This window comes from Dendroctonus ponderosae, unplaced genomic scaffold (genome assembly GCF_020466585.1).
Source record: "Dendroctonus ponderosae isolate FM_Combo_2020 unplaced genomic scaffold, Dpon_F_20191213v2 Dpon_F_20191213_6, whole genome shotgun sequence".
NCBI classification, from domain to species: Eukaryota; Metazoa; Arthropoda; class Insecta; order Coleoptera; family Curculionidae; genus Dendroctonus; species Dendroctonus ponderosae.
The window spans coordinates 4,154,230-4,180,379 of NW_026018814.1; the positions used below are offsets into that span (position 1 = coordinate 4,154,230).

At 33.5% G+C, this 26,150-nt stretch overlaps 1 protein-coding gene across 4 annotated transcripts in view; it reads left to right on the forward strand.

The window, feature by feature from the left end:
* Window positions 1-26,150, forward strand: part of LOC109536006 (protein prickle) — a 244,034-nt gene that overhangs the window by 108,792 nt on the left and 109,092 nt on the right. For 3 of the 4 annotated variants that reach the window (XM_048667667.1, XM_048667666.1, XM_048667668.1), the window contains exon 1: window positions 21,506-21,964. The exons of the other annotated variant lie outside the window; for it this stretch is intronic. The gene's annotated coding sequence lies outside the window, so the exon portion shown is untranslated. Of the gene's footprint in view, window positions 1-21,505; window positions 21,965-26,150 lie in introns of those variants that run through there. 4 annotated transcript variants of the gene reach the window in all.

Below are 26,150 nucleotides of genomic sequence, written 5' to 3' on the forward strand. Positions count from 1 at the left end.
TTCCATTAAGTTAAATGGTCCAAATTAACTTTGGAAGGTTCTTACGAATATTTCGTCACTGAATTTAAGAATATTTCTGTAGCACATCGACATTGTGCAACATTGTTTTTGATTAGGCATGCATGAAATTCACGAAAAATTTAACAGCTTGAAATATTCCCCATTGACCATCCTGCAATATACTTAACATTTTAGAGGTACCTTTAATGTACCAAAATAATGCTGGAATATGCCCATTGATTTTCATTAGCATATTTTAAATAATTTAGCATAAATCTCAGCGGCTGATGATTATTATGCATCGTTGGTATATGGGCTTTTCATGTTACTCATTCGTAAGCTATCGCCACTGATACACAGCGGTATAAATAATTGACAATGATACTAAATTTAAATAACTATTTAAATGCTTTTAAATAACCGTCGTAAAATGTTTAGAATTAGATTAGTAACTTTTGTGCACGATAAGTCGACCGAGATGCTATGATGCTTTCATATATTAGGTCCATTCTACTTCACATTTTAAATCGAGTTTTCAGAATTTTTCAACTATTTGACAAATTGTTTGATAAGGGAATTGATAAAGTGTTTCTGCTTTTCATTTAGGAGAACATTAGCTTTATTGGTTTCTGCATTCATTATTCTTGGTGAAATGTCGAAAGACCTGCATGTGGGAAAGTGTGAATGGGTTTTGTTTAACTGTTTGAAGCCTTCAGCCATATTTCAGCTTTACAGGGTGATTTAGACGGGAGCAAAAATATTTTAAAGATGCAGATTCAAATTTTCAAATGGACACCCGGTATAATAAAATGAAGACATCATTTCTTAGCGGACAGACTTAATAAGTGCAGTAATCCCAATATGACTCTTCAGTTATATTTTATTAATTTTTTACTATTATTCTAAAAGGAAGGATTTGAACGAATAGTTATACAAAAATGTATCTCGAGCTGTTTAATATTCATTCGAAGCTTAAACGGTCGAAACAATTTCAACTCGTACACTTAACAAGTTTCTTGTCAAGTAATTCGCGAAAACGGCCGAAGAAAAAGCAGCGAAAATTTCCGTGTTGGGAGCAACAAAAACCCTGAATATAAAGTGCTTGTAAGTAATTGAAAATTTTATGAGGATTATGTGCTGCAGCTAAACAAAATGGCCAATTTACACGAGAAGTAAACGAGCCGTAAGCAATGAAAAATTGGGGTTGAGAATTAATCTTAAATTTTTAAATTTTTTTTTCAAATAAACAAAGACACATGCAAAGCGTAGGAAGGTTCCTGGAAATGTTAATAGAAAGTAGTGCAGTTTCTAGCCTATAATAGTTGTATATTATTGGTTGAGTACCGTTTTAACCAAGAGAAGTATGAATTCAAAAATCCCTTCCGTATCTCCATTCGAATGCCTGACCTGGACCTGTAACCTACATTGAGTCAATTTTCTTCAATATTAAAGTTAAGTGATCAATGGCTGTTTTCATGATCTTATACATTATAAGTCCCGTTGCTTTTTTTGCACATGTTATTTTATCTAAAAGTAACAGTTTTAAAATTCATCGCAAACACGTTGTCATGGTTCATTTGCCTCATATGTGGCTTTTATATAACATATTCTTGGCAATGTATAATTCGATAGCTGAAAAACTGGAATTGCATCAGAACGATGGCGTGTCATTCGCTCGATAAATCAATCAATAATGCGGATAATTAAGTTAAAGGAGAAGCTGGATGGAGCTTTTAGTTTGTCTAGTAGGTCAAGTGTTTCTTGCTGACAAAACCGTATTTTATATCGAGTTTTTTTAGAATTATAAATCATCGAAGACTAATTAGTGAATTAAAAGAAGTAATTAAAAATTACTCTATTTTTTCATGTATTTTCACTGGCCTTATCTTATTGGCAAACTCGATTTCCTAAATGTAAAATACTATCAAAGCTAAACCTATAAACCTGTAACTTTAAGATGATGCGATGATCCTAATTTACATGTAATATCAAAATTCTGGAAAGTCACTCGAAAACTTATGCATGAAAAGGTTTTTAATTATTTTTTTACATAAATTTTACTCTGCTTTCCCAAGCCAAGACATGTTTGGTAACATTTTTCCACCCAGAAATATAAACACAAATGTTTCCTTGCATCTACCTGATAAAGGGAATAGGAAATGAAACAAGTAAAATAAGAAACGAAGTAAAATATCAAATCCGATTTTTTTTAATATTTGGCAAACATGCAAAATAACGAAGTTGTACAGTTTTTCTCAGCTTTTTTTCAACTTCTCTGATCAAAAAATGATGTCTATCACCTGATATACAGGTTCATATTGCAATGAATCATCGGATACTGAAGACATCTTGACCACCTCGTAACATAAACATGAAGAAATTATGCTAAACATGCTCAATAATTTATTTACAACTTATTTCAGTACTTACAATTTCAATGTCAATTTTACTGCATTTTCCAACTGGGTGGCGCATTTCGAAGATGGCATTATTTTCTCTTATTATTGCAGACTGGTGCATAAACTAGTAGTCTTTATAGTTTGCCAATTATTGCAAGCCAAGTGTGGTCTAATTTAAGAAGATTTTCATTATGTATAAATAGAAATTTAATTTTTTAATTCATACGGGAGGCAGATCGGGACTATTTTTTTTTTCAAAATTTATTTGCAGGGGCAATATTGCAATTATCACTATTGTGCAATTCACAGACATTAATTTAACTTGCAGATTTGAACTTATTTTGAAAATAATTTATCAGATAAAGATTATTTTTTAATTGATTGAACAAAATATTGCTCAATATTTCCAGACTACTTAAGAGAAAATTATGTAAATGTAAACATTCTCTGTTTTTCCTTAATTAATATAAATGGCAAATATAGTGTCAATTAATCATAAATAGTTTATCTGTTTTGCTAAAAATAGTATTAGTAGATATTTTGTCTTCTGTGAGTGTTGTGAACATAACAAGAAACTCACTTCTGACTAATAATAGCAAAAATCAAATTAAAATTGTGTTAAATGAGTGTTAAATAATCTGTTTTCTGTGTAACTTTTATAGATTCTGGTGATCGCCAGTAGAGATAATGTTTTTGCAACTTACTACAGTTGATTAAAGCCCAAAATCATTAATGTTTTTAAAATGTTCTTCAATTAAATACATAAAAGTTGGGTTAATTCAAGGCGCAACAGTAGGATAATTATGATATTGTGGAAACAATCAGCCTTGTGTATTACACTTTGAATGCATGCATTATTCTTATAGTCAGCAACGTACACGAGATGATGAAGAACATCGGGCAATTGAATTTTGTGGTTTTATTTGCCAATTACTTTCAGTTTTCATCAAATTACGCGAAACCTGGCTGGCATAATTGAAAAACTAAGCACTTGCTTTTCCAATTTAGCATGCAAGATTTTGCCTTGGTGTTTAATGTTGCCGCTATTTCATTGTGAGGCTGCGAAATTAATTTTGAGCGAAACTATCCATAATACTAAAGTTATAGCTCGAGTCTTATGTTCGAAGGGCCCCGTAAAGCGTCCTGAAAGGACACTTGAAGTTATGGGAGCGACATCAACTATTTAATAGGGCGGAAAGTGTAATCAAAGTACCGCTTCGAGGGACAGAATTTGGGAGAAAGATTATTGAGCAGTTAAAGTTTGGCATTGTTTGGGTAAAGATTGAGGTCGCTGGGTCCCAAGTTATATCGCCAAGTGCTCATCAATCCAGACCAAATATTTCGCTCGGGCATTCAAAGGGCTTTATTAGCAAATAATGGTTGTGGTTGGACGCATGTGGCTTAATTAATAATTAGAGGCTGCGATATTACTTTTCTTCTATTTGGAAGGCCCTTGCAAAGCACTAATAAATCAGCTAGAGAGGATCTCAAAATTCTTTTAGGGTGTTGATGTTGAATAAATGTGAGTCTGTTCTATGAAAAGATAAATCACCGTTAAATGGTAACCCAATGAGCATAATTTTTCATCAGCAAGTGATAATGGAATACTTTATCCATTCCATCTGACCCAAGTTATTCAGTTTCAAACGAATATTTTAGCTTCATGCAGCGATTGAATTATTTCAGCCATGAAAAGCGCTATATTCCCTTTGACAAAGCTGGAATTCAATATTCCATAACAAAACCAACAAGACACCACCACATCGAAGGCTTCGGCCTTTTATTATGAGAAATTAAATTTGAAAATCACTGCTGCCGTCAAAAGTGAAATTAAAAAGAAGTTGCACCGAGGATCGAGAGGAGAAGAACAAGAAACCACACGGCGAAGAATATTATGTTGAAATTACAGAGTCCCGCCGAGATATCATTCGGAAAGTAAATTACGAAACTAATCGAATTTCAAATTGCCGCATTTTTTCCGCCTGTGACTGAACGAGACTTATTAGGATCATAATGATATGCCAGTTGTATTGAAGTCCGAATAACTTGCAGAGAACTGTTTGGTGCTTCAGTTTAAGAACCTATAAGCGTTTGGTCGACTCATTTTAAGCGAAAAGGCAAAACCTTAAAATTAGAAAAATTCATTTTAATATTGTTCGTTTTAACATTTCTCTCCTCGATTTTTCACACTTATGTATTATATTTTCTAACATTATTGAAGTTTGGGGGTTTTCCCCCAATTTCAAATGAGGGTTCTGCTCTCTGAAAAACATGGAAATATCACGATTTGCCTAAATATTTTTTTCAATCAGCTTATGATATTTTAATTGTCTACATTCATGTAGCGAGCAAGTTGCAGAACCATCTTCAACACGTCTTGTGTGTGTAAGAAAAGCAAGATTCAATTTAACATTTTGTTATTAATTTTGTTGCTATATTAATATATCTGAGAGCCTCGAGACAAAGTACGCAGAAAAAAAATAATGATAAAACTGTCCTACATTCGCATCGATTCTTACCAATCTGTAATTTTATAAGAGCAACCAGTCCATTTAAAGAAAATGCAACAGATCGAGCCTTCTATGAATCTGTTTTGCCATTAAGTAGAACATGTTTATTGGACAAGGTGGCCGTTGTTGATGCAATTGTTGCAAAATTAGTTTTATTCGAAAATTGCGGTTGCAGAATTTCAATTGGATGTTTCATCTATTATGAAATAATACTATTATTTCTTTCAATTTTTCAAACATCGACACTGACGAATCGAGTGTTGGTATCCTCTCCAAGTTTCATCGGAATATCATGAAATTAAAATTTCTCAGTTTATCACACCTTTCCTGATTATGTTTGTTAATACATATAATGAGTTAAACCATAAATACTAAACTAATTAAACTCTCCTTAAACTAAAATCTCCGACATTAAGATGGAATGAGTCGATGAACGCCCAAGGAAAGATTAGTGTTTTTTCAGAAATTGAGAATTTGAATGAAACGAAAGTAGACAGTAGAACACAGTTTTGAATATATTAATAATTATCACCAAATGAAAATTAAAAAAAAAATGTTGCTGCTCTAAACAGCCATAATTCTTAGCCATTTCAGGAAAGTTAAATCATATCCTCCATTGTCATTGGCCTTAGCTAACAGAGTCTGTTATTGCTTGTCTGATGTTTCAACCATTCATAATTTAATTTTCTTTGTATAATGTAAATCGTATTTCGAATTCTTTCCCATCTCAGCGTCGAAGCCCTTCGACTTGGTCATTATAAATAAAATTATAACCGAAGAAAAAAATTGAGACAGGTAGGAATCCGTGCTTTCAACACAATTAAATAATAATAGGGGATTCTGCTTCGGTGGTCTTTGATCCTTGTGAACCAGTCCCAGAGGAATGTTACTCGTTCGTAGTTTTTACCATGACCGATGGATGTTTTCGTAGTAATAAAGGAAAAAATATGTATTGGCAATTTTTTTTTTTTGGGTAAATATCGTTCGTTGGGACTCCATGTTTCCATGTTTGTAATAATCATAATAACAGCTCTCGTTTTTGCGTTTTGGATTTTGTTGGATTTCCTTAGTGACTTTTTCAATGTTTTTGGTCTATTTGCAGTGGGGAATTAAACCGCTTTAGATGCATGTAGTGAGGGCAACTTTCTGCTAAGGTTTAAAGTTCGGGATTCGCATCTCCTTTGCACATTCATATATTCAAAGTATATGCCGTCATTATCTCTTGTTTTGCAAATTCAGCTTTATCGCTTTCCAGCTACCTTTTACATTTGACTACTTTTCTTGCGCTACAAATACAATATATTTTTTGTTGTTTTTTGCTTGAAATTGCCATAATAAATGATAAATTACATATAATGCCATGACGAGACCATCCATATAAGGGTCATGGGTAGATGATGCGTATACCGTAATAAATTGAAATAGTTCTTAAAATGGGTTGATGCATAGTAATAATTCAAATTAAATCTTCGAATGATTGGCTGTTTACTTTGCTTGCAAGCAAATAATCCAATATATCGCGATTTCTACTAATTATTAAGCATAAACGATATCATTCGCTTATTGAAACTGTTTGCTTATACGCTCTTATGTTTTTCTCATTATCAGCTCGCCTGCAAGCTATTTGCCGGGAAATTTAGATTTGTATTTTTTTCTATTTTCGAGTTGTGAAGAAATGTATTTACTTTTAGATTTTTTCGTCATTCAGTTAACGGCATTATTTCCGAACTAGTAACAGAATTATAACAATCGTGTAAATAGTTTTCAGATAAAAGCAGCAATTTGATTGTAGATTGAATTTGATTTGTAGAATTGATATCAAAAACAACAGTTATTTTTTTCATCAAATTTCCGGATGTAGAAGTGAGAGTGCTCTGTTTTAAGTTTGCTTTTCAGTACCTATTCGTCTCTTTATCACCTCCATAAAAAAATGTTAACATAATCAATTTTTTAGGCCCATTAACAGTTATTAAAGATGTAATTTACTTACGCAGTAGAGTTAATTGCTGCTTTAGCTAAAGAAAAAAACGTAAATTGATATATGCTACTGATTAAAATACTGGTCTCAAAATTTTCTCAAATGCCTGTAAAATATAAAAATTTATCATCAAGCATTTGAGCCTTTGAGAGACTTTTTGTTTTGCTGTTGTCAATGTTGTACTTATGGTCTATCATGGTTGGTATAAGTATACCTCTTGGTTGTAATTCCTAATGAGCTTTTCTCTACGTTTTTATTAGATTATATCTTGGAACACCTGTTGAACTATATTGACCGGATTCCTGGTCACTGCTGTTTAATGCGCTTTTAAAAGCTAACAGATCTTAGATTCCTAAAAAGCAGCGGGCTGTGAGGCGTGACCACGACGAACCGATAATTATTATTATTTCCCATTACCCGGTGAAAACGGCTTATCTGAGACATAAATTCTATTGGATTAACCTAAAACAAACCAACACGAGTCGCATCTACCATCAAACGGGCCATTTCCGCAACGATACACTTGAGGTGCAATGGGCGATTCCGGTTATTGAAATGCATGTGCATGCATGATCGGGTTCATGGTAATTGTTGAAGAATTTAATTATTAACATACCTGATTCTATTATTTAGATGTGGTTTTCGATATTTCAGGACCAATTTTTTTTATTTTCCTGCATCTCAAGAGTTGTTCACTTTTGGCTTGATTCGTTTTGGTGGCTGCTTGGTTTCCATTAGATATGGATCCAAACTAGAATTTTTTGTTTGGGGTTTGAAGAATTTTTGGAATTTTCTTTTATATTTCTACGTATTATACAGAGAAGACGATGCCGAATAAATAATAGGTATAATGTACAACATGATGTTGACTTGGCAATGTATATTCACTGTGCTTACTTTGCGATGCAAATGTGGAACTTGACCATTCATTAGCAGCCGTTTTAACAAAATAACTGGGTTAGAGTGTAGATTATCGCCGGCTTTCAGCGAAGCTTTCATTTCAGTTTGTTAACTGTAATGTAATGCTAGAATTGGAGGTAATTTTAATCAAATGGAAACTGCAGTTTTAGCAATATGTAAAACGTAGTTAATGTGTTTTGCATGTTTTATGGGCTATTTGATGAGGAGGATCCACAACGCAGTAAAACTAAATGGTCTGAGAACAATAACTTTAATACACATTTTAATTCAAATTCATTCGAAGAATGGAACAAGTCGTCGAAAGCATCTGGACTAAGAGCCGTAGATTAACAACTAAATATGTTTTACCAACATAATGACATTTTCAATATGGAAATATTTTCCTAAGAAAACATATGGGAACAAACCTATTTCGTCAAAATTCGGATAGATACTTATTTGCCTCATTTTTATATTTTTAGCCGAGACTTTTTTTGTCCCAGCCATTCATTTCATTTCTCTTAGCCATAATAACTTATCCGTATAATTCGTTTTTCTTTGTGATTTGCAGGAAATGTAAAAATCAATTATACAACGTAGCTTGTAAGGCATCAGTTATCTAAGAGAATTCTTCTCTCTCAGTACTGTGAGAAGCATCCATGCACCACTTTGACACAAATAGCAATAAATGACTTCGAGTTTCGAGTGGAAGTTACGGTAATGATGATATGGTTGTACAAAATTGATAAGTTATTTCCTTACATCCAGTCCTGAAAACAGACAAATTCGACATTTACCGAGTACTTAGTAACACGATCATCCCGAATGATAAAGTTAATTAGTAACGGAGCGTCGTAATGCCAGTTTCAACTGAAAATTAATTATTTTGGATACGAGTGGTCGGTTCCGCAGCCACAAACATTTCGTCGAGGTTATAATTCGCCGGTTTACGAGATACGCTAATGATTATATGAATTTAACATGCAAGGAATTGCTTGCAAGGTGTTTTTGGCGTAATTTTGATGCTTTTTTAAATCGCAAATAAAAATCAAATAATTTATTTTTTAAGTAATAGGAGTCAGGCTTCAAGCTCGATTACCTTGCATTTTTCCGAAGGTTTTTTTGTGTAACCACTGATGGAAAATCATGTTTAACTATTTTTCCTCTCCCACAGTTTTCTTTTGCCAGTTGAATGCAATTTGTCATTAAATTAATTGAATCAACATTTTGATTTACAAGTTAGTACTTGTTGTGCTTCTACTTTTTTAGAAGTAAACCTTAAAATGTTTTTTTAACTCAAACTAGACAACATTTCTAAGCAAAGTATTTTCCTCTTTGGCGCATTAGTCAGTTGATCAAACCCATGCCAACGTGTCAGTTTGGGTCTAAAACGATGATATTTTATAATATTTCCTCTATGTTCTCCTATTCCGAGATTTATTTCTGAGACTTTCATTGAAAACAGCCCATAAACTTTCGTTATACTGTCCGCACTTGACCGTAAAGTGGATCTTAGGGTGGACAGCCGCCCCTGGGGCCATTTTTTGGTCCCCCGGGGGTCAGTTTACGATCACGACGATGTCTGGAATTTATAGACGAGACTAAAGAGTAAGGACATTTTCTGGCGGTTTAGTATGATGAAGAGATTCTTGTACAATTTAAGTCTTCTAGCGCTGTACATTCGTTTGTAAATTGTTCTGAGATATAATTAAGTTCTTGTGAGATAAATTTGGTTGTGCAGACAAATTCTTACTTGTTTGCTGTTGATGGCATACAGTTTTCGCTGTTATCGCACATGCTTACTATCGATCGCCAAAATCCCAACTTTCATAAATCGTAAGGCGTTGTTTTCGATTCCAATAGTTTGAACTTTTGCAAAATTGCGTTGCATTTTTTTGATAGATGCCAACAGCGTTTTTCTTGAGATTAAAGAAAGACGCAGAAAGATTTTGTGTCAAACTTAAAGAACAAATGCCTAAACATGCCACACCACAGTAGTGTTCACATTTCATGTTCAAGTTGTTGAAAAGACGTGGGACTCATTTTTTATGTATTTCTTATATGGTTGTAGGTACAAGCTAGCTCACGAAAGTACTGTTAGTTACTTCTTCTGATTAAAATAAAGTGAGTTTGTCGGAAATATGTGCGGAGGTCACACTTTGAACGTTCATGCAACCAAAATCCATTACTTCTGAGTGATATTTTTATAGTTACACCCAGTATAAATTTTTAAATGGTCCTATTACTCAAACAATGGTGACTAAACATTTTTATGTTAATTTAGTTACATGACAGGCTTTTATCTCTGTCCAGTCAATGTGCCTATTTCTTGAGAGCGTTTGTTGACTGACAATTTGCTTCTCATTGAAGAATGTTAACAGCATCGGAAGTGGCTTTTTATAACAAACATTTTCCCATGAATTTTTCAAATTAATTTTTTTCGGTTAATTCAATCTATAATTTATTTATATTGTTGTATATTATGTTGTCAGATAAATTATTGGAAAAACATGTTAAAGTACCATTAAATTAGCATACAATTTGCGTTAACAAATAAGAAAATAAACAATATCTTTGGAGGAAATGAAATAATGAGATAAAAGGTTCTCGACATGCGATTGCAAATCTATTAGTTGCCGCGCACTATTTGGAAAATCATTAAGAAATTTCCTGTTTTTATCGTAAAAAAATCTTCGTTAAATTGTAATTCAGACCATTAAATCTCCATGTGGCATTTTCGTAAGGAAAAACTGATTATACAGCGGTACATTCGTACTTAAAAGCGAATTCGATGTCACAGTCTACTTAGCATTAAATATATGAAATAGGCAGAGTAATAAAAAGTAATAATTTATCGGAGCAACCAACAGGAAAAGTAATGGCATTCATAAAACAGGATTTATCTGAATTTGTGTTTTGCTCACATACTTGGAGTTTGTCAATAATACGGCAATGAAATGGGCCAATGAGACAGGCAAAAAGTTTTTTATATTTCAATTTAATAATATTTCAAATGCCAGACTGATTACTCATCCTATTGGCCTTTGAAACTATCTAGCAATTGGAAGATATTTGTTTTTCTTCCAAATAAGGACAATATTGCCAACAACTAGCCGTTGCATATCCGCCATAGTTGCTTGGACTTTATATTTATTTTAATAAGGTGCGACTTTCTGCAATGACCATTCGCCTGAATGGGATCGTGATTTTATTGCTACATATGTTCGAGGTATTTATGGCAATCTCGAATACGATGGAATGTTTATTTCGTATTTATTTACTGTTAGAAACTTTACAAATGAACATATTGAGAATTTTGTGTGGAAGCAGAGGTGGAAGTGGTATGTTGAACGAGTGTTTCTAAACTAAATTGAGTAAATGGGTTATTTAAACGAATTATTTTTTTAGCCATTATGCCCAAATCTATCTCACGCACAGCTTTATTTAATTAACTTGAAATTATCAAAAAACCTATAACCAATACTTCCATAAAAGAAGTACCACGGTTTAACCACTGCGAACTTTTAATATATAATTTCTCTGAAAATTGGTTGCATTATTGCCCCACATGCCCAATTAAGCGTTAAAATTCCCCGGTAATCATTCACTCATAAATCAGACTTCCTCCAATTATTCGTTCTTTACTAATCGAAAATTAATTAAGAAACTAGCTCACTTGTAGCGAAATAAAAGGTCAATCGTATTATTATGCCGTGATAAAAACCGCTTGGATCAGTATTACGGCTGTGAAAATTTTCTTGTAAATTGGCGAAAAATTTCATGAAATAATTAACGTCTGCAAGAAGTTGGTAAAGTGCTGGCAACTGCAATTTATGATCCGAGTTATGATAAACCGGCCCTTGAGCATCGGATTTTAATTTTAATGGTGGATTAGCTTTATTTCTGCTTGATGTAACGTCCGCATAATGACCAGCAGGTTACGCAGCTCTTCGTGTGTTTTTTAATTTTTTCTTATTCATTCGAAGATATTAAATGCTTTTGAATGATAAATGTATTCGTGTATCGAATTTTGACATGCAATACTTTATCTTGGAAGCTTGGCAGCAATTAGGTTTGGGAAAATAGCCGAAATTTTATAGAAACCTGACCGAAATTTCAATGTAAAAAACTGCGTCACTGATTTTAAATGCAGTTTTTAATACTTATTTTTCAAAAACTGTTCATTGTGTCTTGTTTTTTACTTCTTTGAATAGTGTATTGAAATGTAATACAACATTAAAGATAATGGTGTAATCATTGCTGTTAATTTTTTTCTTTTCTAATGATTATTAGACATTACATTTATGATTGTTAATTGATTTAATTTCACTTGTTTCGGAATTTTCTTCACTCTTTAATTTAGGCTCACTCCTCAGTAGGATCAAGCATAATTTGTTGAACTGGAATTGATTTAAATCTGGCGTGTAACAATATCTGGAATAAAAGTGGTCCAAGATGCAGAGCAGAAACTGTTATTGAAAATAACAAATGTTAGCACAATGTAAAACTTCAATTGCTCATCAACTTGATCTACTTTGAGATAAATGGCAATAGAAAAGCATTTTCCGGCAATGATATTCAGTCGGTATCTTCTAACAATAATAATCTTGACTTGGAATTCGCCGGTTATTAAATAGCAAGCAATTAAGCGAACAATCGACGCAAAAAAAACTAAATACCTGCCATTAAATCATCCTAGAAGATCGATATTAATTATTATGATCAAATCCAAAGTCAATCGCGCATTCTGATCTTGAGTTGTTCTTTTTAGCATTTCATTCGTTCACAAGTGCCTGGGAAGAAGAATACAGTTGCTTTGCGTTTTCTTTATTCAAAACGCTTTGCAGCATGAAATAACTTAATGTTAAGTAACTGCTACATAAATGGTTGAATAATGGGCTCAAATGGTTTTATTTCTTTTTTGGTTTTCAATTCAACATCAAAACTGTACATTATTATTTAAGAATTTAGTAGGTAAATACAGTCCTAAGAATATGCTCAGTTTAACTGTCCTAAGAATCGTGATCAAAATTTCGATTGCAAAATTTTTCGATGAAACTTAAGTGCTTTAAAATTACAGCAAAGTGTTAAACTTTGTCGATTGACTGCGAGTGAACTATTTTCCTTTATAGTTTTACTGTAACAATATTTGTTCAGGCTTAAATTTTCGGTTGAAGTTCTGTACATTTGTAGTGGTTTTTATTTGATTTTTTAACGCTAAATTGATCTGAGCTTTTATTAAGTGAAATATTCCTTCATCTTCATCGTCATCATGCCATGACTATTGTATGTATTTCTTGTTATCGGATTTCGATATACTTTTTGGGTGTATAAATCGTAATGATCTTGATCTTGAACTTTCTTCAAGATGCCTGTATTTAATTGTTATTTTGATCGTTGTTTCATGGTATTGCTTTATACCTATTAAGCAAATAAATAAATCTGCTTTCTTGGTTTTTTTCTGGTTAAATCAGTTGGGTTAAGAGTTTTTTACATAGAATGACGCTTCCAATTACGGAACGCCTTGAAAAATATGAATAAACCTATCACCCTGCTGATGTGTTTCAGTGCTTTAAACGGAGCTTTCTCACGTTTTTTAATTCTTGTTTTCTTTGCTTACTGAAGTAACGTTTTGTCTGGTCTGGTATGGGACGTTGATGGAGTGACCAACATGTTTGCTGTTTCGAATTGGTTGTTCAGAGATGAATCGACATATTATCCTTCAGCGAGTGTGCTTGACTTGCTTCCACCCGCTTGAACCTTGCAGCAATAAGACATTTGCTCTACTGTTCGCAGTAATCAGTAATAAAGAAGCCGGTTGTCGAAAAAAGAATGTGCTGGGAAACCTTTTGTATGTGAGAGTTTTAAGAAGGTGTCAATTTTCATTGGGATTTTTTAAATGGAGTCTGATGTTTTGTTAAAGCGATGTTGATAAAATATTTACGGTGTGTCTTGGGTCACAGCTGCAGACATTTTTGGAAAATTTGATACTTTTAAGATATGCTAGCTAGATTGGTGTAAGTCGGTTGCTTTTTGCACGGTTTCGGCTAATCATATGATGTTTTTCCTTCCGATTTTCACTAATTGAATTATTTAAATTCCGGATACTCCGATTGTGAACGCCACGTACAACAATGAAGAACGCTTAAGTAAGATTGCAAAAAATCCTTTTCCTGGAACTGTTATATATACTGTATAAATTTCAATTGTTTTCACTCCCGTTTTACAAACTAGAAAAAATATTATAGCTACATTATAGTGATGTATAATACACTTTGGACAAAGAACTTTCTACCGTGTTCCCGGAACACATTTTTACAGTTTTCATTGAAAACATACTTGATTTCTTTATAGTCTTTATATCATTTCCCATTGTCATCTTTCGCTTCTAGCGTGACTTGTCACTGCTCTATGCACAAGTTAACTCTATTCTCCCTTAGTTTGAAAGACGTTTCGATAGTTTTGAGGAATAATTTTTTTCATTTAAAATAATTTAAATAAGGAATTTCCTCTGACTCCCTGAAATCTATATTATCGCAGCAAATATATTTTTAAATTGCTATGACAAAAGTTGACATACCGAAATTTCTGCTGCATGTATTACTTACTACTTATATACAGTGTGTGAAACATATAACCTGCATGTTCCAGAAAAAAATTGTGTCTAAAGCACCCAGCGAAATTTGCTGGTAGTTCGAAAAAGTTTATGCGATACTTTAAAAAGTCATAGTTTGTGTTGCATAAGTGCAGTTAAATGAGCATGCAGCATAAATTCGGTTAACTAATTACATTCAGGTTGACGCAAACAAACGTTCGTTGCCAATTTTTCAGTTTCGATTTTCGAGTTTCAAGTTAGAACTCAATCGAATTTTAACGCATAGTAGTATAGTTGCCGTTTTGCAAAAAAATAATTATTTGTCGTCGTTACTTACGTTGTTCCGATGTTGTAGGCTTTATTGTTCTATGGCCATTCTGTATTTATCAATTTCTTAACTTCAATGAAAAACTTTCAAGCTTTTTTTGAAGAATATCGAGATAACTACAAAAACGCCATTTTTGTAAAAACTGTATGTAAAAAGGCTTATTTTTTATTTACTCGTTCAATACATTACAACTACGATGTTTTCGTCTCTTATTCAGTAAAGCTGCCATGGACTTCGACCAACTGTACCAAACTGAATTATGAACTAAAATTGAAAAATTCAGATACAAATGTGAAGAAATTATTGAACATACAGCGTCGTACTATAACATGTTCAAATAGTTATAAACGTGTTAGTTTTATCGCTTGTCACATTTAAAGCCGAAAATTAACGATATTTATAATTTATACATTCCGAGACCTACAATTTTCACGTTTAACATCCGAACGACTATATTTACAAGCATTCTCGAAGATCGTTGTCTTAATCAGAACCATTGACACCGCTCATTTAACGGCCTTTTAAATAATACGGCGTCCATATTGAGCAACTCGATGTCCACTTTTATGAGCCCATATGCGTAAAATAAACACCGTTTCATTTCATAGATAAGCCGAATTAATCAAATATTTATGGAACATATTAACATTTTCTGAAAATAGGAACCATGTCGATGGCGATAATCGGTTGATTTAAACTGTTGGACGACACGTAAAGACCCAACACATTTATCATGAAAAAAGTTTGTTTATTTTCAGAAGAGAGTGGAAGAAGAAAATAAAATCTCAGATTTACCTTTCAATGACCACCAAAATATATTCTTTGTTTTATGGAATCATCTATAATTTAACAGAACTTAAGGGCTTCGATTCATCGGACTGTTGAACAATGATAAGTGATCGGAAAATGAGATCGGAAACTCTGTTTTATTGGTGAGAAATCTGGATGTTTCATACAGAAAAAAATATTCAAGATATCCATGTGGAAGTAAAGCTCGAATAATTTATTTTGCTAATGGATTTAAAAAAAAAATGATTCGACGCAGGCAATAAAAATTTTAAAATTAATTATAATTACAGTTTTTAATTATTGTTACCTAGCTAGAATCAAGGCATTCGTCTCGTGCAGGACCTTTATGATAATAATTGACATCTAAATTGGAAAACGGTATTTTAGTACAGTTACTCAATTCAAATACCAATAGCAAAATTTATTATTAATCATAAAAAAAACTGCACAATAAGCCCCACATATTAGCCTCCTAATAGGCTGTACCTACATTATTCGTATACAAAACAGAAAATCGAATATTTGATCACGCTGTGCTACTACTCGACCGTAAAATACACGCCGCTCTAATGTCAATAGTTATAAAAAAATATTGCTCATATTTAAAATTAAGTAATGTTTGTTTTCGGTCTACCGATCACATCTTACAACGGAGCTTGAAATGTCAACATGTGCTTTCAACCCGACCTCCCATTGAGTTATTGTTACTAAAGGATCTTTATCTAAAACGTAAGCATTTCGAATCAATCGTTTAAGGATAATGAAATTAAGATATTTGTGCGTATCTTTTTAACCGCTTATTTCTGTAACTAACATAAAGTGATCTAAAACTAATCAGCGCCAAAATTTTTCTTATAGGTATTTCTTATTTTGTAACATACGGATAAGTATTAAATTTTAAATTCTGGCAAAATGGAAACATTTGTATAACGGCACTAACGTCTTTCTCATTGAAATTCTCTTTCAATTAACATTTTTACTCGGATGTCAGCATAAGGGCTCTCATCTACGGAAAGTGCACATTTATCAAAGGATTTACATTTTGCTTATGAGCTGGTGGATTCTCAATTAATTAATTATAGAAACAAAATTAATGATTAAATATGATTTTTTACTGCATAATTTCGTCCTAGACTATTCACTTCAGTCAAACTTTATGTAATTAACACCACAGCACTTTTTGCAATGTGGCGATTTCGCTTTCACAAAAAGAATAAGATATTGAAGTATTATTTTTAATTAGATACAGTTCAGTGTTCTTGTATTTATTTCTTTGTAATAGTTCTCGTTCAGAAAGCAAATGTTAAATATTCCCAAGCAAACGGTTTACAGAGCATGTAAAATTTTTTTATTTTCCTTTTAAACCAATTTTTAGAGCATCTGATTTAAGTGATGCGTTTTCAGTATTGGTTTGTAAATATGTATTCATTCATATTTTATGGAATTCTTCGGCAAAGTGAGCTTTGTATCCATAAAAATTGTGAATACGTTAAATGGTATGCCATTTATGGAACAAGAGACAATTCTAGCATGAAATATGTGCATTTTGATATATTTATGGCATCGAGATTTTCCACTGTCGACCTTCTATCTGTCACTAGACATAATCTATAAACTTCCAAAGCACAGCCATACACAAATCACGCAAGCTTTACGAAATTCATTGAAAAATAGCATAAGCTTTGCCTAAATATGGATAAAGCCAATTAGTGAGTGATAAATAATGCGGAATGTATGTCATTGTTTCGAGCACTTTACGCTTTGTCCAAACGGTTCGGAATATTAAACATGACTGAATAACCATAGAGTTTTCAATTTTCATAAATAAATCATACCAAGTTTGAGTATTGTTTTGGTTAATATATTGGACGTTTACTTCTTGTGTTTACAACGCTATTATTTTATTATATCCACTTATCTTTAGCATAATAATTCTATTGATATGCATCAGTTTCTGGATTTAACAGCAGGCTTAGACCATGTAATATTCAGGGTGTTTTATTCTTTGTAACAATCCAAACGTGTCTTGTAAATTAGAGCGAAAAAAACTCCCAATTCCTGTTCTATTCGCTGGATGGAAAAGTCGCTGAACTATTTCGCTTTCATAGTTTATCACCAGGTTGGAAGACCGTGAAATTGCTTAGCTGGTGATTAATTTAAGGCATTCGTTCTAGTTTCAATCATCATCCTCTGGTCATTTAATCGACCCGTTAAAAATACGAAAATCATATCGTCATTAGAGAGCGAGGCCGGCGGCCCAACAAGATAAACCTTTAGAAAATTAACTACCCAGCTTGGCTTCTTTGAGCGGGATTAATCGGTCTGGCTTTTAAAAATCGCTCGATACGTTTAAACACTAAGCTCACATGGCAGAGGCGTCTCATAAGGAACTTAGTGAGGGGCCATGTTTATTCTAGTCATGTTTGCTAAAATTGAACATAAGCCATAGTGCGAGAAGTTATGCGAAAATAATTAAATATTTGTAAAACATAATTAGAACGTGATTTTCAATATTTATTGTTTTCAATAGTATTAATTAGGATCAAATTTCCAGTCTTCAACCATTAAAGTGTTGCAAATTGTAAGTTTCATTTGAAATAAAATTACCAGAAAACCGCAGCTTTTCTACGGTTTTGAAATATTATCAGGTGACAATCTCAATATTCTTTTCCTTTCCCCTTTAAGTTTAGTTACTTAAAAGTTAAACTAACTATGTATTAATTAAATGTTCGATGTATACGGCCAAGCTAATTGCGAAGAGTAGCAGAAGCTTACCAATTACTAAAAAACCATACTTTAAGGCAAAGTTGTTCTAGAACCCTATTTACAAAAAGCTTCAGTTTTGTAAAGTTTGCCATGTTGCACAATAAGTAGTTTGATACTAAGATATTGCCATAAAATGTGATTTTCTGTGACTTACCGTAATACAGCGACTCAGCATCATTTTTTTACCGACTGGGCAAATCTAGATTTTGAAAGAAAAAGGATTTTTTATTATACTTTCGAAAAGTATGTACGTTTCAATCACTACACTAAGTCCACATTAAAAACCACCCAAAAGATTATCCACCCATCTAGATTACAATATCAAAACTCGAAGACGCGAAGACTTTAAACAAGCGATAATGTTTATAAGAGTTTATTTTCTTTATCACCACTGCCTAGACCGAATCTCCAAAGAAAAGAACTTGTCTTGAAATGCAGACTTTAAAGAAAATAAAGAAATAAATTACCTTGTTTTAAGTCCAGCAATTCTTCCTCATTCAATATAGAATTTATTCTAGAAAGTGAGTTTTGCCCTCTCAAACTGTCCGCCAGACCAATTTGGAAAATATTTCCTATTTAAATTAATATTTTCCATCGATCCCTGAACTCCTGCTGATTTAAACAAACTCCGTGTACATACGAGCTTTCTATTAGACGAAAATAAGACAGCATGCATCAAAATGCAAAAAGCTCAGTTGCTTATCAGTAAATTAAACTATCTTGTTGTAGTATAATAATATAAAATAAAGTAATAAATGTTTACATAATCAACTGTATTTAAGTCAGATTTCAATAAGTTTTATATATTTTTTAAATTTCAAGCGACATCAAACGAATTTGCTATTTCTCTAATTCTAATGATTTCATTTTATTATAATTCTTAATTTCAGAACATTTGTTAGCGTCTTGCTTCATAACTGTTCTGTCTCTATTTTAGCGTACATTATTACTTCATGTTTTGAATTTTAAGATTCAACTTTCGGAGTTACTTGTATTTGTTTAACTGTTTGGTTGCTCTGTCGTCTTAAATTTTATTTAATAGGTTTTGTCCGATCTTACGCCTTAAAACACCCATATGAGAGAACGTTTTCCGCACGTCCCTGCAATTTCTTCAATTTCAACTGGGAAAAAACCATCCACGACTTTTGCCTATTTGTTTCTTCAAGGACATGTTGTACATGACGAATTGTTTTATTGATGAGCTTTGCGTCATGCAAAATCTATCTAGAACCAGATTGAGAAGCCCCATAGTGAACTAGTTGCGGTTTTTAGCGCAACATCAGAAAAATATGTAATCCAATGTCATTACAATATAATACAAGCACTACAGCTCCTGTCGAACGACCAGATTTAGAATCTTTGGACTTGCGGCATGCACACACAATTCTATGGCCATTTCTAAAGTGTCCATTTGTATTCATTTCCACTACTCTTTTTACGACGGACTTATGAGCTGCACGTGTAGTAGATGAAGCTATAAAGTTATACGAAAGACCACAGTCAATACCTTTGGACGCTAAGGTTGTTCTTAATTTGATTTACTACGATCAGACCAAGTTTCAATAGCCTCCGATCAATATCTAGATCCGTGGAATTTACGGAATGAAAGTGTTGGGAAAAAATGGGAAATGTTGCATTTATATTGTAGGCAAATGGTTTCCCAATGAACACTACAACCTTCTTAATGGTGTAATTTTCAACTTCTATAGTTGTTTAAGCAATTTTATTATTGCACGTTTCATACACCAATTTTGTTTTTTCTTGAATATCTTTGTCTCCTGGATTACGTGCACCAAAGAATTTTGATTATTATCCATTTTTTTGTTAACAATTTAAATTGGAGTGCAGTAAATAGCAATGAAAGCAAAAAGAGCAATAAGATTATAAATTAGGCAACAATCATTAAAACCGGTATACTGCTGGTAAGTTGATAAGTTTTTAGTTTATGCAAACACAGGAATATAAGTTGGCGGTTTTAACGAATATTTAATTTTATGGCTCGCTCAGAAGTTTTGATCTTTAACTGCGCAAAATTTATTCAGTGATCGCTTGCACATTTGAAGACGAGGTGGCTGGAGGTTTTGCATGTAGTTGTATAAGTATAAGCATCGTTTAACTTCTCTGACTTTTAAATAACTTTAAAATTTGTTTTGTGAAAATTGTATCATCATGCCTATTTCCTGGAATTTAATGTTTAACTAATCTATCCAAACTCAATGTCTCATTGCATTATAATTATTTGTATATACTTTCCTGACTGTGTTTCAATTCCAATTCAAAATTAATTCCTGGGTTTCAGTCATTTATTGTCTTTATTTATCAAAAACTGATGATGGTGGAAAAATACACCGAAACGTATTGTAATTGATAAATAAAGACAATAAATGACTGAAACCCAGGAATTAATTTTGATTTGGGATTAGAATTATTATCCGAATGGCTCATTTTAATAATAATAATTGATGTTAGTTTGGTTCATTTGGAAGTTTTCTTCGTTATTGCATTGAATTGATTAGCGTCGATAACTGGTTTGGCTTTCAACCGGAAATTTGATTTTGGAGTGGCATAATTTTTCGATCAAAGCCCACTAATCCCAGTGGAGAAAATCGTGACGGTCTTGTTAATAATCAGTAAACGGGCAACGAACGGTATTGGCGACCAACGTTTCCTGAATCTCGTCGCAGGAGCAGCCACTTCGTGACAGCCAGTAATTTGTGCTATCCGCTTCTTCGTCAGGTCAATTTGTCCCTACAAACACCCAATCTGATCGATTTATTGAGCGAAACATCAATGGATGTCTGTTGATTTTCTCCTGTTTTCCTCAATAACAACCTTCTGTTGAAGTAGCGGTCCTTTCTTAACTAGAAATATTTCCCACTGTTTGGTCGCAGAATGATCATCTTCTAGTGTGCCAAGCGCTGGACATTGAGTCTCAAAATGCCTGGAAGTGAGCAAGTCTCAAATTCTTGATAAATCTCTTGACTCTTCAGGATCACTCCCACTCGACTTCATTAACCATGCATTTGCTGGGTCTTAAGATTTCAATGTCCTCAAACCTCCTTCTCACACAGTCTGCTTTCTGTGTCCAACAAACATCTAAAACCAGCTACTCAACCTCATCATCGATCAACTTTACACTTCCAAGTTGATGTTTATGGAGGAATTCGGTGTAGGCTGAACCACCAGCAATCGGTTCTTTTGTTTCCAGCCATCCAGGTACTATATTAGCTTCATCGGCATCGGCAGCAAGTCAAAGGAGGCGTCTCTTAGGTGGCTATCGCCATCGCGGCGTGCCATGCCTCTCGCTTGTCAGTCGGCAGCCAGTTGGTACTGGTACTGCTGAAGAAACGGGCTCGCTCTTGTAGAATTGCGGTACTTTCATTCGATTATCGCGGGAACTTTAGTTGCGAAAGTTTTCAGAGAAGTTGTTTTGGGGAATTCATGCAAAAACAGCTTTTGCTTATGGTTCGGAACCCCCCGGCCTTGGCTTTGTTTCAACGAGAATACACTAGAATTCTTCTAGAATTCAGTGGTTTAAATGGACAGTGTGCAAGTGAGAGTGAGTGTCTGTTACTGGAGTAACAGTTATCATGCGGGAGTGCTTTTTTAAAAGTCTACTTTGGTGTCTTCAAAGTACACCTTTTGTTATTAACAGTTGGAATATACCTGCTCCAAGTGGCATCACTTATACTATGACAGGTGCGTTCAGTTGAAAAAAATCGGCATTTATATATAGCCTAACGCAGCAGGTGCTCAATGAAACGCGGGGTGGTTCTGAAGTAAAATGTGGTTGCCATCAGCTAAAGTCTGAAACAGAATGGTATTAATATTTTTCCAAACGTCCATTCGTTGTTTAGGACCGTTGACTAGTTCGGTTTTCCGTAAGAACTTAGGATGTTTTGCTTTGATTTGCACATTAACACTTTGACGAATTTTACGCCTCGAAAACGTCCATCCGATATGGAATCATGGGAACTGACTTCTCGTTTTAAAATAGTTAAAGAAACTCCTTATAAAAAAACGAACTACAATGCATCATCTGATATTTGCGTAGATTTATTCAGTTTCTGTTCAATTATTTATAACTGCTATCGTGTAAAAACGAATTAATGGCGATGCGAACAGCAGCTAATTTACATATATGGTGACTACCCTTGGCCAGCCAAATCGCCAAAACTGGCCGCATGTGACTTTCTTCCGTAACAGGACTTGAATCGTAAAGTTTTTACGACTGGTATTAAAAATAATCAGGAATTAAACCGCCGAATTCACGAAATTGTTGCATTGATTAAGTAGATGTGACGATGTAGCTAATTTAATTATAATAGATTGAGTAACATTTGTGAATAAAATAAAACAATATAAAAATAAAAGCAAACTTAATCACTATTGTCATATGGAGATAATTTTCAGTTGGAACGGTTTGAAGTGTCATGTTTTTGGATCAGCTGCTGTTTTTTCACTGTATAGGGTTTTTTGAAGAAATTTGACTTTAAAGCAGAAAAACATCACATATACGAAAACCCGTGTTTTCAGAACAAACCCGTAGAATTGTTCTAAATTGTTTCTTTAAAGAACTACATACATTTTGATTTTTAGTCGCAACCTGGTTGTTTTTGTATCCTGCTGAGAAGCAAGCCAAATAGTTATTTCACTAAATTATTACTGGACTTCTTTTTGAAATTGAGCCTGTTTTTGAGAAAACTGCCAACATTTATTTATCGATGGTTCACTTTCTAAAAAGGCCGTTTATTTCTCTCTGGAATGATGTGAAAATGTGCATTTTCGATCATTTTGCTTCTGAGAAATGAGCAAAAACGGGACGCAAAACATAAAATGTTTTTTAATTTTGCACCTAAATGTCTGATATTCAAATTTCGCTTTCTGGGTCAAAACTGCATGAAAACTGCATTTCGTCACACATGCTGTGATGACCGAATCGAATTTTCAATTCTCTATCCAACGATGCCAAAACGAATTCTGTGGCTCAAATGGTACTTGAGAAACTTCGAAGAAAGCAGCGTCATTTTTAAGTCGATTTCGCAACTAAAAAAAAAACCGCAAATTTAAAACTTCTGGAAATCAAGCCCTTTTTGAGAAAATTGCCAACATTTCCTTATCGATAGATCACTTTCTAAAAAGGCCATTTATTGCTCTCTGGAATTATGTGAAAATGAGCGTTCTTGATCATTTTTATTTCAAGAAATGGGTAAAAGCGGGATGGAAAACTTGAAATTTTGGCCGACTCTTGCACCTAAATGTCTGATATTCAAATTTCGCATTCTGGGTCAAAACTGCCCTGATTGCCGAACACATGTTGTTATGAATGAATCGAATATTCAATTTCCTATCCAACGATACCAAAGCGAATTCTGTGGCTCGAATGGGGCTTGAGAAACTTCGAAAAAAGCAGCGTCATGTTTGACTCGATTTTGCAACTCCAAAAGAAACACGCAAATTTAAAACTCCTTCAAATCAATACGTTTTTCACTTTCTTAAATGACCATTTATTTCCCTCTGGTATGATGTTAAAAATTAGCGTTCCAGCTCATTTCCGAGAAATGAGCAAAAACGGGACTGAGAACATGGAATTTTGGCATAATCTTACACTTAAGCGTCTGATATTCAAATTTCGTTTTCTGGATTAAAACTGCCCAAATTTCCTCACACATGTGACTATGGCTCAATCGAATTTTCAGTTCTCTATCCAACGATACCAAAACGAATTATGTGGATCGAGTGGGACTTGGGAAACTTCGAAAAAAGCAGCGCCGTGTTTGAGTCGATTGTGCAAGTCAAATTCGCCCCTGCATGAATATTTTGGACATAATGTGAAGGAACCTGTTGTAATTCAAATTCCAATAATTTGAGTTTGAAGAATAAGCAATCAAATATTTAAAGAAGAGACAATTGGCAGAAATGAACTAGAAATTATTATTAAGTCAATATTATCTTTTATCACGCATTTAATTGTTGCAAAATAACGTTTTCGTTCCAGATTCCACGTTTTTGCATGTTTCAGATATTTAAATTAGAGGAACGAAAAATAAATATAAATGACCTAAACGTCCCATTTTCTACGAAAATGAGTTGTTTCCAATTAATTCATTAAGCATGTCATTAAATCAGCTAGAAATAACAAACTTGATACAAGCCCACAATGAAACAACTTAATCGTCTGTGTGTAAAAGCTGAACGAGAATCGATAATGGCTCTGTTCTTGTAGCGTTTTTTTTTTATTAAAATACAAATACAAACGTTGTGGAGTGTTAACAAAGTGCCACGGTTGATGGTGTAGATTGAGCTGACAACTGGTTTCAGGTCTTTGTGTGAAACCGCAGCTACTGCGTAGGGCATTTCCTAGATATTATCGAGTTGCTTGTAACTCGACCTTTTCTAACATAGCGAAACGTAATCCGTTATTGCCGCTCTATATGACTTAGTTTAAAATGTTCCCACTGCACCGATAGAGAACGAATATGCAGGAAACCATTGCAGTACTCAGGTTTCAACACAAAAGTAGGACGTCTTGAAGCATTTCCCATCGAAACATAATATTTCGCGCATTTTATGTTGTTTTTGTAGAGTTTTGCGTATTTAAAGATAGAACCGGTGATATTGATGACTCAAAGCACATTTTCTTCCTCTGAGGAAACTCTAGAACGATATTTTGGTTTGTTATGGATGGATGGTTTGTTAAAAAAAAATTACATTCTCATTTCAATTCAATATATTTTTGTCAACGTTCATTAGTAGGATATTGACTGAAAGACGGAATGCAACATTAGAAAACATAAAATTACACATCTTGTAAGTAATTGCCAAAAATTGATTCTGAAGCAAACTAAAAAAATGTTTTCTTGATTTCCATTTCAGTTTGTTTTACTCCAAATATCTTTATTTATTTTTAATTGTTCTTAACTCATCAGCGTCTAAGAACATCATCATCGGTAGATTTAGGGTTTCTTTGTTATCGAACTGAAAATATTTTTAGCATACTCTGCTGATGCCTGCTAGATCCATCTGTTTCCAATCTAACCGCGTCGCAATCAGTGAAAAATCATTTGTCTTTATACAATCCGCTAACTTTAAATGGTTCTTGTAAATATTCATCGACTTTTCAATCGTCCATATTCCAAACGCCTTTGAATAGTTACGCCTTGTTGCTTTGGAACAATCGATAACCTAAAATCAACTAGGTATATGAATCATTCAAACTATCAAATTATCCTTCTATTACCAATATTGTCCTGACAAAACTGGTTAGAGTGACAAATTTAAATCAGAGAAATGGTGCCTTTTTCTGTTTGCCTTTTAAATATAAGAAAACCGTCATTTGCTAGTGCGATCAAAGTTTTTTGCAAATATATTAAGTATTTGTGAACATTGCCTTACCTAAAGCCAATATTGAATCACCGTATAACAAAGGTACCTAATCGCTCTCTAGGAATATATTTTTTATGTATTGAGATGATTGATTGTTTCCCGAATAAAGGCCGATAGATAAGGCCGCTGTTTCACCAGTCGAGGAGTTTTCCTGATCTATTCCTGCAGACAGAAGAGCAAACAGTTTCCTCAATTTGAACCACAAGAAATATAAGATATTTAGGCTTCGGGAAAGACTACTGAAGTGAAAGAAAAATCCTACGTTTCAAATGCTATAAATATTGATAGCAGTTTATATAAAGTTGATGTTAAGCAGCAGCCAATTCTGCATACTTACTATTGAGAAACGATGTAGACTGCCGTGCAAGAACCCAAATACAAGCAAGTTTTAATCTTTCCCCTGAGATCGCTCATGAGCCCATTTTACAACGGCCATAACTTATAGGATATGTGCACTCTTATTGACAAATGAATGGCCCTTGAATGCAAGTGACATGAT